This window comes from Rissa tridactyla, chromosome 3 (assembly GCF_028500815.1).
Source record: "Rissa tridactyla isolate bRisTri1 chromosome 3, bRisTri1.patW.cur.20221130, whole genome shotgun sequence".
Classification (NCBI taxonomy): Eukaryota; Metazoa; Chordata; class Aves; order Charadriiformes; family Laridae; genus Rissa; species Rissa tridactyla.
This window is the reverse complement of record NC_071468.1, coordinates 1,631,340-1,646,824: the sequence shown is the minus strand read 5'-3', so window position 1 is coordinate 1,646,824 and position 15,485 is coordinate 1,631,340.

The following is a 15,485-nucleotide window of genomic DNA, read 5'->3' as shown; positions in this document are numbered from 1 at the left end:
TGGGCTTTTTTCTGGTTGAATCTGTTTAGGATTCCTCCTTGGACAGTATTAGTACAGAGTTTCTGGGAACAATGTCAGAAGAGGGAACGTTTCATCAGTGTGGGTAAAACAATTAGCCTAAAACAGTGCTACACTCAAGCCTTGTCAACAGTGTACTTGAAGGTCTGAAAAGAGATGGATGCTTTGAGAAGCCTGTAATTTTGGCTTTTGTTCCTTTTTCCTGACCCAGTGAATCATCTGTAACGCATATTCGCATACAGCCATGTCCAGTGACTACATCTGTTACATCAGCACATCTCTCTCAGTAAGGAGGATAGAGTGGGTAGAGATGAAAAGGCTGGTTTGGACCCATTCGTTATAACTTTGTTTTCTTAGGCAATACATGAAACCTGTCACTGTCTCTCCTGTAATTTCCCTCCCCCTGTGCCGTTTTTTTTGGTTGCATATCATGACCAAGAGGCTGGATCATCATGCACTAAGGAAATATTAATTCCTTTGCTGTTGCATCTAAAAGCTAAGATGACGAATTTCTGCGCTGTGCTACATTATACGGGGATAAAGGAACAAAAGGGTGAAGGACAGTGGCTGCATGGTGTCTTAATCAGATGCAGATCAGCCTAAGAGCATCAGACCATCAAATCCCTGCTCTGCAGCAATCGTGCACCTTTAGTCAGGCTCTGAATGGGCTGAGATAGATTCGGGGCTTTATTGAAAGATCATACAGGATGACTGCAAAATCCCATTACTTGTTGATTAAGTATTGATTGCCTCGGTATTAACAAGCCAGCTAATATGAAGTGACCTCTGAGGCCACTGGTTGGAGGAAAAAAAAAGACAATTTACTAAAACAGGCAGGCAGATGAATAAGAGGGCTAGATCTGCTCTTGGCTTTTAGCTTCGGTTAAAATGTCACACTCGATAGTGCAGATCAATGCCCACTTTATTTCCTTGCAGCCGTCTTATTACCATCATGAGGCTGCCTCCTTTGATGCTTTTTAATGACCCTCTGAACCGCGTGCTCTGCTTACCCACTGCCTTTGACTAAAAGGAAAGGAAAAGCTTTTTTTTTTCCCCTTGCTGGTGATGGAGTGGCTGAGAACGTGACATTGTGCCAGTATAAGTGGAGCAATGAGGTTTCTCGGGTCACCGGTGCTGCGACTCTGCTCTTTCACTTGGTTTCTAGCTTTTCTTTCTTTCTTTTCTAGATTTCAAAAAGTCTTGCTCCTTTTCATAACTTCAAAACTGGTGAGATATTAAGAGACCACCTACTGACAACTTCTGTCCAACACTCTTATTTGTGTTTTTAAGTGCAATAAGTTTAGCAGCTCTTGTTACATTAATTCTCCTGAAAAGAACCTCACCCAATTATTTTGAACCTAACTTTTTTTTTTCTTGTTGCCACTTGCAAATATAAGAATTATTTTTGATGGTGAATAAAGAGCACTGAGGGATACAGTTTGAGTCTCCTTAATCATAATTGGACCAAATTAAGAATCCTGAAAGCTCCAAGGCTTTCCTCCTCAACACATATACAGTCTTTTAATCTAAGCCTATGTATTGAGTCAAACATAAACTACACATTAAAGAGAAGACAACAATTCTTATATTCAAAATGCTGCAATTCTGTAAAGCATTTACATAAGCATATTTAGTTCCCATTTTATAGATTAGCCTGCCAATAATTCAATGTTTTGAAAAAGTAGACAAATGCTATACAGAACAGAGACGATTCTGTACCTATCGGGGAAAGACATAAAGGGTATTTGAAACTCCTTGAGAAATTAAGGACATGGGGAAGAGAAGGTGAGTTAGGGAAACAGCTATTCTGACAGCAAAGATTTTCTTCTGCTTGTGAAAGCCTGTAAAGCTTGTGAGCCAAAGCTGAATGGATGTGAATGTGGAAATCTTCTGCACACATTTGCAGGCTGGAGACTTGGTGGGGGGCAGAAAAATGAAGTGGAAGGCAAGAAAAGGACGACTGAAAATGTCACATCTCTAGGATGGGCCTTAGTTTTAAACAAATAGCAACAGCTGTGGAAACTTCTGGTTTGGAAGTAATCAGTGGGAAGAGTTGTGGTAGTAGTACTGCCTGATGATTTAACTACCGCCGGCCTGATCCAAAATCAGTGGAAAGCTTCCCACCAGTTTCAGCAGACTGTGGTACTTAGAATGTAAATCTTTCATTTGTTCGGCAGTAACAAAATGACGTAATTCACGTGCCTCATCTCTTTAATTTCTCTCTCTCCTCCCTTGCACTCCTACCACTCTTCCTTTTCTGTGGTTTTGTGGTGGAAACATATACAAGAAAAATAATAAGCAACATCAGGAGACTCTTTTGGGAGCGTGCAGAAGTTTTGGTAGTATGTAAAGCCGTGGTCACCCCCAGCTGCTGAATCAGCCACAAATGCAGAATCTGGGTTCTTATTTCCTCCTTTCCCTCCTCTCCTCTCCAATGTGATGCTCTTAAAAATCAGAATCATGTGGGTAAACTTTGGACTGTGAGACCCTGATGGAATGACTTAGATTATTGCTGTATTATTATTATATATATAGTGCCATAAATGCGCATGATGCTTAGCAGAATAAAAGACACCACCTCCTGCATCAAACTGTGCAGAACCCTGGTTCATACAGATGGATAATTTCAAACACGCACACACAGAGGCATGCACACCCCTCTCCTAGCTCATTTGCAAAGGGGTCCAGAGCTTAGGGAGCTTGCTATTTTTTTTCAAATTAGCCAAGAAAAATCCCCCTCTTAAACGGTAAGCCCGGCTTGAAGGCTGTTGGCCAAACGGAGGCGTGTAGGGGCTCAGATCTGGAGCATAGCCTAACAGGCTTGTCCGTGAACGGACGCCTCTCCAGCATACTGCTTGCTGCAGCTCTAATTATAAATTACCCCTGTAGATACACAGGGGTTCTAGTGAATTAAGCAAAAAATTTAGACTGGCTGATATGAAAACAAGTTTTTGCACAGTGTTCCCAATAAGAAATTATACACTTGTTATGCATTACAGTCTGTGCTCAAAATGCTATTTCAGCATTCTGGGTATTAAAAAAGGAATCTTATGTGGTCTTGTGGTGAAAGACTGTGAAGGATTATTTAAAGTAAACTATAGGGAAATATAAAACAAACTCAGTTAATTTATCACAACAGTGAAGATGCATAAATAAGATGTTTATGAACAACAAGGACAGTTTACCTATTATTCCAAAGAATTCATGTTTTCGGAAGCAAAATCTTTCCTTTAAAGAAAAACAATACCAGTTTTCCTCAGCTCAACAATCTAAAAGTTTGTATGGGAAGCTGCCTGAAAATCTAAGTTCAATGTACTTTTCAATATTTCTAATTATAATCAAGATCTCTTAAGTCTAGTGACAGCAGCGTGTGTCTTTTGAAAATATCTGCATTTCATCAAAGAGATAAAGTGGTGCCCAGCTAGCTTTGAGAAGGTGCAGCCCATGAAAGGAAACTTCTTAGTACAAGAGCCTCAGCAACGAGAATCAGCCAAGATTCATTGTCTTCAATGATGTTAGCACAACTCAGCAGAGATGCAGTACTAGCTAATTACGCATAATTTGTATAGATCTTTAAAACAATATTGAACAAGCGATGAACTCATATACCCCGTCTTCTACACTAAGCTTCCTCAATGCCAGTATTGCAAATGATGTCAAACCCAACAACCAGAGCCTCAAGACCAGCTTGATAATACATCACTTTGCTTTTCATGATTCAGCCAGTTTCCAAAAGTGGGAATCCTAAAAGCACTTAAAGAAGCTTGAACCAATACATGACTGGGGACACCGGCCTTCATTTTTACGAGCACACTTTATAGCAGAACTGCCCAAAGTCTATCTCTAGCTTATCTGAATTTATGTCAAGGTGGTGCTGCTCCTGGGTTTCCAAATGGTATCTGCAGCCGGATATTCTTTCTTCCATGTCAGCTGTCCAAGAGGTCACACCTCTTTCCAGCAGGTATGGCCCTAGTCACGGTGAGCTATGCACCTGCCCCCTTTTTAGCAATCTGCTGAACCCAGGACTAAAGATGCACTACAATAAACTGCAGAGGGTCATCGTGCAGCATTCTGCTCTTGAACAGCACATCAAAGCCAGGCAACTCTTGTAGCACAGTGTTATTTTACCTGCATGACATTAATTTCACTGCCTTTAAAAGAACGAGCTTTTCCAATCATTCCTCATTTAATAACACATGCTGTACTCTTTCCTTATGAACTTTTTCTCTGACTTGTTCACTCAGACTGTGAATTGTCCATGGAAGGGTCAGATTTTTATTTTGCAGTTGTGATATTTAACAGCACACCACCCTGATTTGTTTAGAGTTCATACATACTACAAGTCAAAAAAGTAGTAGATAGGAAGCAAAAAGTTTGTTCTTCCAGACTTTATGGCCAGCAGGATTGCTCCAAGTTAGCAGGCCATCGAGACAAAATGGGGCACCCGACTGCTCACAAGGTTGCTGTTTCAGGCCACATTCATGCTCACACAAATATCATTGTGCTGGTTTATGGTTTCTTTCCAACTGAAAACCTGCTTTCTTAACCACACAGGCTGGGGAATGACTAGATTTGAACCGAAGGGGGCATTCAGAAACAGGGAAGTACAGTCATGAACAAAGTCCCAGCGTACCAAGCTGCTCACTAGACTGTCCAAATCCACCCTGTAACAGCTCTGTTTCTCATGAAAGAGAGGAAAAGCACATGTTTTCACCCACACCCTGCACCGCACTCCACAAAGCGAGAACATAATCTAGGGACGATTATATGTTTTTGTAATTCAGGTACCACTTCCACACTAGGGTGTGTGACAGACATTCTCAAACACAGCAGCTGGACAGCCAGATAGATAGATAGAATAGATAGATCATATTTCAGTAAAATGGCTGCCTCCTCAGGAATGCCAATTGTAATTTAAAAAATGGTGACAAGTGCTTCTTAGCCTGTGAACTTTCGTATTGCTGGGCTGAGTGAAATGGGTGCAGTTTTCCTTTAAATTTTGCTAGTAATGATATGGTATACAAAGTGACAGACTACGGGGTTTGGGTTGAATGCTAACATTGTTCTTTTTCCCTTTTAAAGGTCATGTGCAAGAAAACCTCTCTAGTTAAATCTAGCCATTTAAAATCACCATTAGGTCACAAAAAGCAGCCTCAACATGCTAAGAGGCTTCATTTGAAAATACGTGCCAGGGTCTAGCTTCTATAGATCTGCTTTATGAAGTGATACTTTGGAAAGTATGCCCTAGTGCTCTGTTACAGAATCTTTGATTTGCCTTTGATACCTATTTTCACCTTTTCAGATGCGACCAGATTTCCGTGCATATTACATCTTTAATAAGAAAGGAAACAAGCAGGTGTTGATGTGTGGCATGTAACTGCAACAATTCCAACTACATTTGTCTAATGGGGATGAATAACACTTTTCAGCAAGGTATACACTGATGTATAACAAAAATAGGACTGAAACACCCTCCTGAATTGGGATCCTATCAAATATAAATTTAAGTTTCACTTTAATTTGTTACAGGACACTGTTGAAAAGTAACAGCATTTAGAGATTACTGAGCAGATGCTAACATGGTTCAAACGGACAATATTAATAATCTTGATATTACTTAATAACACATGTTTTCCCTTCAAAGACTTTTACCGCAGAGCAAAAAGCACCCTGAAATACTGATACGGATTCCACTTGCAATGCAGATGGCACATTCACCCAAGGTGCTGGGCGGAGAGAGCTCTCCCGCACAACAGTCAACACAGCACGGGATACACGGCTCTCTCATGTCTGAGCAAAACCTAAAGCATTGACATTGCTGCTGGTTAAGAAATAAATTGGTTTTTACTTCCCACCATTCTTTTATGCAAAGCATTTTAACAACAGTAGCAATTTCACAGAAGAAATGTATGAAAACACCTACTATTTCTTCCAAGGAAGTTGCAAGTGTTCTGTCACCAGTGGAAAATACATGACATTTAATAAATTTTGCTGTGAACAGAAATTCCACGTTAAGACAACTGCTTTGCATTTCCAAATGAAATGATATTAAATACTGTGGTGTAGTATTGCTGGTCTGGTGCGTGCTGATTTTACTTATGCTAAGCAGTGATTTACTTTGGAAGTAGTAAATTTTTTTCCAAGAGGTCTGCTGATGTGTGGATGTCACATGCTGTCCCGTAATAAAAAGCATATTTTCTGCAATTCTGTAAGAATCAAAATTCATAACGCTTTATATTCAAAAGGTTTTTAATTAAGTGCCACATTATTGCTACCTGCATTGCTTTTTCATTATGGACCAAACTTTCAAATGAGCTCACAGACACATTTTGAAGTGCTCAGTGTTCTCTAGATTTTAAAAAGAGCTCAGCTCCTATTTTAGCACCTAAAAAAAGAGCTAGTGTTTCAGCAGTGCTCAGAGATGATGTCTGTTAATAAACCTCTTCTATACATCTGAAAGAACAGCATGCATACACGTCACTCTATCTATTCCATACACCTTCTTTTAACACAGCCTCCTGAAAACTGGTGTACGGGGATGACCATGCCTTTCACTGTTAAAATATTTGAAAAGCTCAGCTATTTCATTGGACTTGCAGGCTTGCAAAAACAATCCCATGAAAAAAGCTCTTCAGCTTCAAATGGTGATTATTAAAACTTTAAAAGACACACATCCTAAAGAAAACAATTAACAACATCTGAAGATTCCTCTGCCTGCCTAGATGCCTTAATCCGGATGGTTAATTATAAATTAAATTTATCACATACATGGAAAAAATATACATATAGTGTCCCAATAATGTGAGATAATGCAAACATGAAGAGAAAGACTTCTGTAAAGACAACTGTGTGAAAAGTAAAAGGATTAGCTTCAAATGATTATCCCTTTAATCTGACAAACCGTACACACACCTTACCTTGGCTTAAATTTGTCTTGCCAATCAGGCTGTTAAATTACATAACAATTTGATGCTTCTTAACAAAAGACAGCATCCCGTGTGTTAGCTTCTATTGCGGTAGTCGCAGAAATTGATGTCTATTTCCTGCCTACAATCTTTTTTATTTTTTCCCCTGATTTTACATTTTTACTAGGAGATATATTACTTTTCTTTTTTTCTCTCTTCCTTTTTTTTTTTTTTGTGAGGCACTCGGTATTTCCTATGCGTTGTTAGTCATTTTGTTGTGACCACATACACATACAAAAAGAAATAAATAATTCTTTTCAATTCTTTCAGGGATACAGATGAATATAATCTGTGTTGTGTTCACTTTGTTATTACTTTATCTAAAAGGTGACACAATCCCAGCAAAGCCAAAGCAGAATCAAGAAATACACGCTTGCTTTCTTCCTTACACACACGCACACTCACAAATACATGACACTTGTTAAGTGGTAGTGATGTACCATGAGCATCTTGTACATTTTATCTTCATACTTTTATGCTGATTATTAAATACAAGAGGTTAAAGAGTCTTCTGAGAAAGGCAGAGGAAAATGGCTTTACTTTGATTTGCGTGTTGAAAACACAAATGAGCCAACACTACCTGAAGAGCAGTGTTATCATGACAGTAACAAAGGGACCTGCCAGGCTGGGAAGATGGACAGCAGCACGCTGTTCTCTGGCCTGCCAGGCCCCTTTGGGGCCAGAGCACAAACTAGTCTAGATCCCTGCCTTGCTCTTTCCCCTTGCATCGCAGAGGCAAGTATTGTATCGCTCTGAAAGACCACAATAATTTGTGGGTTTGAGGCTATCAGTTTATATGTTAAAATAACTGAAAGCCATGCTTCAACTCTTATCAGTAACATGTTGCTTGATGGCTTTTAGCAATTATGACCATTTCTATTTTCTTCTATGCTTGCTACAAGCTACGGTGAATATTGTGCATAGCATGTAGAGAGAGAGAAATCTCAATGCAGCATACTTTGAGGTTGCTAATAATTGTTTTGACTGACCACATGTGAGGAGCAGGGTAAGCCTGAGCACTAGACATGCTGTTCATTTACAGGAAGACAGTGCATTCACAGGCAGGGAATTTGGCTAATTGCACAGATCAGTATGTCAGAACTCCCGCACCGCAGGCTACTTACGGTGAAAACATTTCTTACTGGGTTCTGCTTCTACGTTTGCCTCACCTTCAGTTACCAGTACCATTAAATATGTTAGAGAGTGGAAAAAGGCATTCTAGTCTATGTATGCCAGCCTGTATCCTCACATGGTGAGATCACATCAGCCCCAATTTCCACCAAACTACCTACGTGCCTTGATTTTCGCTTGCCTAGACTATTCCTTTTTTGTGTGTGGCCCTGATTCTCTTTCTTCCTTTCTTCATGTTAAGCAACTTCCATTGAGAATATAATCTTCCACTTTGACCTCTGAGTTTCCCCCTCACACACCTGCTGCCTGTCAAAGAACAGTCCCCAAGTGGCACATTTGTGTGGGGAAGGGCTGCCCCCTTGAGTATGTTCTCCACTGCACCCAGTCTAACACCAGCTCAAAGATGAAGGGTCTGCAGACACCCGAGAAAAGAAAACAACATCAAAACCCGAGATTCCCTCCCTCTGATCTCCAGCAGTATGAGCAGGAGTTAGTTATCTGGTCCAACACCTGTAGGTGCAGTATCAGCAGGAGTACGGGGACTATGCTGCAGTGGTCAGTCCCCAGCATTTGAGAACAAGTGGCATATGCTGACATTTGAGATGTTGTTGGGTTTCCCTTATGTTGATAGGAAATAACAGTACTGTTGACTTTTTCACAGACCCTTATTCTGCACTGATTTGTCTCTGGTTCTAAGGCCGTAGCTCTCAAGGCTGGTTTGGATACTCAGTTGCCAAAAGCCTCAGGAATGAAGCCATTTAATTGAAGTGTATGTTGCTGTGCAGCAACAGAAGAGGAACACACCTGAATCAAATTCACTTCACATACAGTCTTCAAAGTAAAGTGTAGGCTGGGAAAAATATTCTCACCATAAGGGACATTACATGAGTGAGACAGCAAAGCCTATGACTATTATGCCATTCAACCTAATTTTACTCCATAATTGTGCAGAAAATCACAGAAAAGTCTTGTCGAGTTATCCCTGAAGCTGGTAACTTCAGTAGCTGGACACGATTCCTTCTGAAGGACATCTGATAGGCATTGGATAGCAGAAGCCTCAGAGGACTGGGGGTGAGATTTGGCATTAGCAAACGAGTTCTCCTACAATATCAGGCGATGGGATCCTCACCAGTTTTGAACAGTGCAAACAGGGCATTAAGACCAAGTGAAGCCACCAAATCCTCGCTATCAATGCTGCCTTCCATGTACTTGGAGACTCTAAGGCCCAGAAGAATGATGTTGAAGGGGAAAATGTTAAAATACAACCCATCTTCAGGAATTGTAGGCTCTGAGAGGTTCAGATTTATAAGGAAAAAGGGAGTTTTATGTCTGGATGACTCTTCAATTTTTGCTATTTTACAATAAGCAGGCCTATCTCCTTAGCTGCTATTTAATTTAGTCATCAATCTAAACAGAGAATCTCAGGGGAATGAAGAATCTCATCTTTTGCCTGTTTGAGCTGTTTCTTCCAGAGCTACATTTGGCCGGACTCAGCTCTGTCAGTCAGTGAGAAACCTGGTTACTGTTAGGCAGTTCAAGTCCTAAACTTCCCCCCAGGTCCCCGTTCCATTTCTCTTTAGTTGTCCGACTTCATATTCGTGGAAGACAGCGAGGGTTAGAGGACACTGTTTTGGAGAGGAAAAGATAAATAGCCTAAAAAGAAGATGAGATTTTCCATTCGCTCTGAGGTGGAAGGAGGGCAGGGGAGGGGTGAAATGAGAGGAAAGGACAGGTAGCTGGAGGAGAAAAAATGAGATTCTGCCTGGTGTTTCATTAAACAAAACAAAAAAACGCAACTGGTTCAGAAAAAAAGAACAATTTAATTTTGTAGGCAAAAGCCTCCTGGCTTCACTTCCTAGTGGAACAATTTGGTTTTACGAGAGGAGACTTTCCAAGCCAACCGTGACTTTACATATGGCACAGCTTGATACCTGCTCTCTGTATCCTGATGGCTCAGCTACTGAATTTGTCACATTCTTTTGCTACTCTGAGTTTTTCAAGATATGCTGTAGTGCTTCCTGCTCTTAGGAGTTATTTACAGCAAATTTATGAGTCTGCAGAACTAACTGCCAAAAAGTAAAGGGAAAAAAAAAGAAAATAACAAAATCAAAAAAGTTATTAACTGCCAATTATTTCTCAAGCTCCTGTTGCCAACTTTTCCAGACAGAGACAAACATTTTACCACATTAAAACGTCCAATATAGTGTCCACAGGCTCCCTTTCAAATGCCTCTGAATGGAAGTGCTGCAAAGACTGTAACAACAGCCATAGCTGCAGAGGCATGGAAAAAGACCATGGTAAAGTGGTACAGCAGCAGCTGTACCCAGGACCAAGATTCATAGATTCATCATTAACATCCCAGCTAAGCAACCTACTCAACACCTCCAGCTCCCACCAAATTCCTGGGGTGATGCCTGTGCTTTATAGCTAGAAAAAAAGACCAGGGTTGAGGGTACCTCCCAGATGTCCTCCTCGCAGCATTCATTTCATCCCCCCACAGGGCTTTCCATAAAGCCCATCCCTGCAGTTGACTTTTCTCAGGCTCCAACTCAAAATGGTTCTAACCACTGTCGACATTAATGAGCCTTCTGATGCCGTTCAAGCGTACATGGGTTTCTAAGCAGTGAGCTGAATCCAAGCCTCTATGCTTTGCTCTGCTGCACCAGTATTCGCAGTAAGAAAATGAGGAGGACTTAGCTACAAACTTCTTTAACTGCTGCTTCGATTAGGTTCAGCAAATAACTCGGCTGAGTTCAGGTCTGCCTTCTGTTTTCATCCTAGCGCCTCAACCACTTGGTCCTATACTTTGTGATACACAGAGTCATGTTTATCTGTAGGACTTTAATACCACATGTATCTATCAGCTCTCATTAACAAAAAAGCCTGTAGTCGACCTATGGCTCTGCATTCTTCTGGCCAGGGGCTCATAGGGTATTTGACAAACTGGCCTGACAGTACTGCAGTAATATGTACATTGCATATTTGTGCACTTACCATATAAAAACACTATGGACAATATATTTTGCTTGCCTTGCTGCATGATGAACAGCCAAACCGGAAAGGACTTCTACTGGGACGAGCCAGTGAAATCCTTTTTTTTTCATTATTTTATGTTTCCTGTGTCCATGCGATTGGAATAAACTGTAAATTAGGTGTTATAGCACTGTAGTTTGGGTAGATGTGATGTTTTAGAAATGTAGCTTTAGTTTGTTATAACATAATAGCAGCTTTGCTTTGTTGTGACAGTGGCAATAAAATAAAGTTACTACAATGTATAATGCTGTAACCAACCAAAACTAGTCTAACAAACAACAAATCACGGGGAGCAATACCCACCCAGCACTTTATGTACAGAAATATTGATGATCTGCGCTTAAACTTCCCAGGGTAGAAAGTTTCCATTTTTCAAGAGATCAAATGATGGTGATCTGGTCCCTCTGCTCTCTGAGGTGAATGCCGAAACACGGTTCTTACCATTTTCATGCACTGCTAATGACTGCAAACTATAAAGGAGATTTTATATACATAATATATATTTCATTTTTTTTCTAAGTAAGTAAAGATTTCTGGCAGTTCCAACAGCCTTGTTACTATTACACGTTAGTCACAGTTTATTCACATCAGAAGACCGGTGGAAGGTTGAGACAGGCAGGGGACTAAAGATGGATCTCTCATATAGTTATAAAAGGATTTCCATTTGTTAACAGTTCTGCCTATGAAGTATGCAATGACATTTTCCTACTGTGCTATTTTCATGCCTCCTGAGATGCCAGGTTATAATGCAAAACATCTGAATCATTAAATTTATACAGTTATTTAATAACCCATGTAAAATACATGGCAATGTTGCTTCTTTTAAAACATATGCACCTCATAAGAAAACAATTTCCTGCACTATGTGGTGTAGTCAGATTTCAGTAGTTTCTGTTGGGCAGAAAGGGCTCAAACTTCCATCTTCTGTGCATCCAGGAGCCATACCAAACACCACCAAGTTATTGCAAACAGACTCTTTTGGAGAAAATCAGCTCCCCTTCAGAGACGATTAGCTCTAAATAGAATATATACTATATAGAGAGGTATCAGTATAAATATATATCCAAAAAAATACTAGCTAGCAGCTAGCAACAGCGCAGAGGTGAAAGGTAAGCTTCATCTAGCAAATCATTAAACAAACTCTTCACCTTAGCTGCGTGTGTTTTTTCTTTAGCCTTAGCAGCACAAGGCATGTTCTCCTGAAGCTCCTAAGAACCGCTTAGGGTCTAAAACAGAATTTAGTTTTCTGGGAATCAGCTAAAATTCTTCCTGTTTTCAACAGGTACTTTCTAGCTCCCGTACTTGGAGACGAATTCTCTCCATTGCAGAATAGAGTTTCTTTAATAGAGTTTTTACAAGACCCCATGACAGACAACTGCTAATGTGGAACATGATGAGAGAAAAATATTGCTGGCACAAGCAGGATTCAGCAGAGAGAGGGTCAATTCTGTTTATAGACTTGCTGAAGTTTTTTGGTTGGTTAAAAAGCTGACGGACTGCATTACAGCTAACATTCCCATATTGATTATACCATTTCTAAGCCTGCCCTCACTGTGACAGGAGTGGCATAATTAGTTTTTTCCTTGTTAAATATTTGTAAATCATTCTTACTTTTATGGGTTACATAACCTGGCTGTTACCCTTCAAATAATATTCTTGTAACTTGTTTAAACGTGGAAAAAGCTGCCAGAGTACGGCGTGCTTTCTGCCCCGCTGCGAGGGTGGGCCAGCAGAAGGGAGGAACCTCTCCAGCTGCGGCAGCTCCGGGAGGGAGCAGAAGGTCCCCGCTCTGGCCTGATGGCCCCTGCAGCCCTGTGCCAGCAGCAGAGGGGGACAGCAAAGTTTGTAAAGGGGACAGGAGCAGTAAAAGCTGCCACTGATGAGCCTTACAAGGGCTCCCGAGCTACGGTGAGGTATTTGTGATGCAAATCTGGGCCCTAATTCAGCAGGCACTTCAGCACGTGTTTGAGTCTCCTTGACTTCAGCGGAATCAAGTGAGTGTTTAAAGGCTTTCCTGACTACTGGATAACTGTACGAGGAGAGGGAGGGGAGGTAACATGATAACATAACGAAATTAGACGTTTTAGGGTAGAACGCTGGAAGTTGTTTTAAAGTTATTCTAGTAAAGATAAATGTAGGGAGGTTAAATATACCAAATCAGAATTTCACAGTGCGACTTTAGAGGCTAGGTTATATGAAAGTATTGTTTCGGAAACCTTTTATTCTCTTTCTTTAGTAAACAAACTGAAATAGTATCATGCCAAATAAAGGCAGAAGATACTTGATAAACTTGGTATTTCCTTGGATTTTAAGAATTCATTCTCTCTTTGCATTGTACAGACATTTATAGACACAACAAAAAGAGAACAGGATCTAACCATCACTATTGTTAGCATTAACCGATGATGCAAGTTGAATGAATCTCCAAAAATATTTTATTCATTTCAGATAACCTTTCAGGAGTGAGGTCTTCAAGATTTTCTTATTCTGGCAGGGTCAGAACTACCGTATTATTTAAGTATTCCTCTCCCTTATCTAAATGAGGAGGTGCTGAAGCGTGTAAAAATACCGTGAGAAAACACTAACTTTCAAACTGCAAAAAGGTTGTGTTTAGCAGAGGTTCTGCTGATGAACGATTCTCACTACACCCAGACTGACTTGCCTCTCCCAAGTACCAACAGGGGAACAAGCCTTCTAGTCCACAAAATACACCCAGATTTTTATTTTTTTTTGTTATTCCATACTTTGTTTTCCCTTTTCTCTTCCCTTTATGCGTTTTTACATTTCATACCTCTTTTTTTCTATGAAAGACCATACAAATAAGCCTGTAGAATCAACAGCAGCTTCCTGATCTATCTGAAGCAGAGACAAGAACCTGCAGAATTCTACAGTGGCCAGAATCCAAAATTAATTCTGGATCGGTTTTACATTTGGCAATTATTTCTGTGATTGGCAACATCAGTGTTTTAAATCTAATCTCAAATTTTGGGTTCAAAATCCAATTTTATGTTCAAAAGCAAAATCCCAAATGCAAATAGGCAGTGGCTCCTGTCTTGGGGAAAAAAATCAGAGCAAAATCTCACATCCAAACACCCTCAAAGCTTCAGAGTAACAGACTAAAACAAAAAATAGACCGGACTGCTGCTAAACTCTTTGACAGCAGAAATCTGGATCTGGACTTTAAATCTGGAAGCTGCAGTAGTATGAAACATAGCAGTTTTAGAGAATGTAATACCAAACTTTTATTGTCTCTTTTGTAGATAAGGAGTTTAATTATCTTGAAGCTATTCATTTGCGTATGTCACGCAACTTGGAAAATACGTTCATTTTAACGACGCAACACGCCCAACTATCAGCAAGGATCAGTGTAGGTTTGAATCACAGTCAGGGTAGCTATGCCAGAGAGCATTCCCCTTCCTGAAGTGGGTCTACAGCGATCCAATAAACTCCACTCTAAAGTCAGCACTGACTGGTTTTGCACAGCAGTTACCCATGCCCAGTCCCACTAGCTCAAGCGTCTAAAAGCACCTCCTGTTATAACAATCATTAGAACTGGGCTTTCCAAATGACATCTCTGCTCTTCTTCGCACATGATGATATTTAAGTATTTGTTTCCATCAGAAAACAAGGCATACATACATAGTTTTCACAATTAAAAAGATAATCATGTTGCCAATGATATAGATTTGTGCACAGTTTTCCTCCAATGCAGCACACACATTGACATGATGTTCGATGCAGGAAGTGATTGATATAGTTTTGAAGGATCAAAAGAATTTTTTCCTATTTCCACCATTTATCCTATGTGAGATACTGGAACCTGTTCAATAAGCGTAATAAGCATAAACTCTGGCACTTACAATACTATTCACTGGATTAATGTAGGGTAATATTTTTTTTAAATGCCACTTAGAAATAAATGGTTGGATATGGTATTTAGACTGAATCAATCCAAACCTTGAAATCAAATTCAGAGACTAAAATCGACATTCTCCCCGCTAATTTTGTATGCACACACCCCCTTGGCAAGCACTCTGCAGGTACAAGAAAGCAAACCTTTATCACTGGGATGTCCGGTCCCCTTCTTGAAGGGATTTTCTTTCTCTTTTTAAACCATTTCTCCAGACTTCTGTAACAGAAAATTCTCTCAGCCAGTATTTTTCAGTTTTACTCTCTTTAGGTGATTTGACATCTGTACTGTTTGGTACTGACTAATTTCCAAGTCCTGGGAGACAATTTCTTAGCAGTTGCAATTCATCAAAACCCTAATGAATTCTGATGGAATTCTTGGGGACTGGTTTTCTGTCCTCTCTGTGGAGGGACTGCACAAGTCACCCT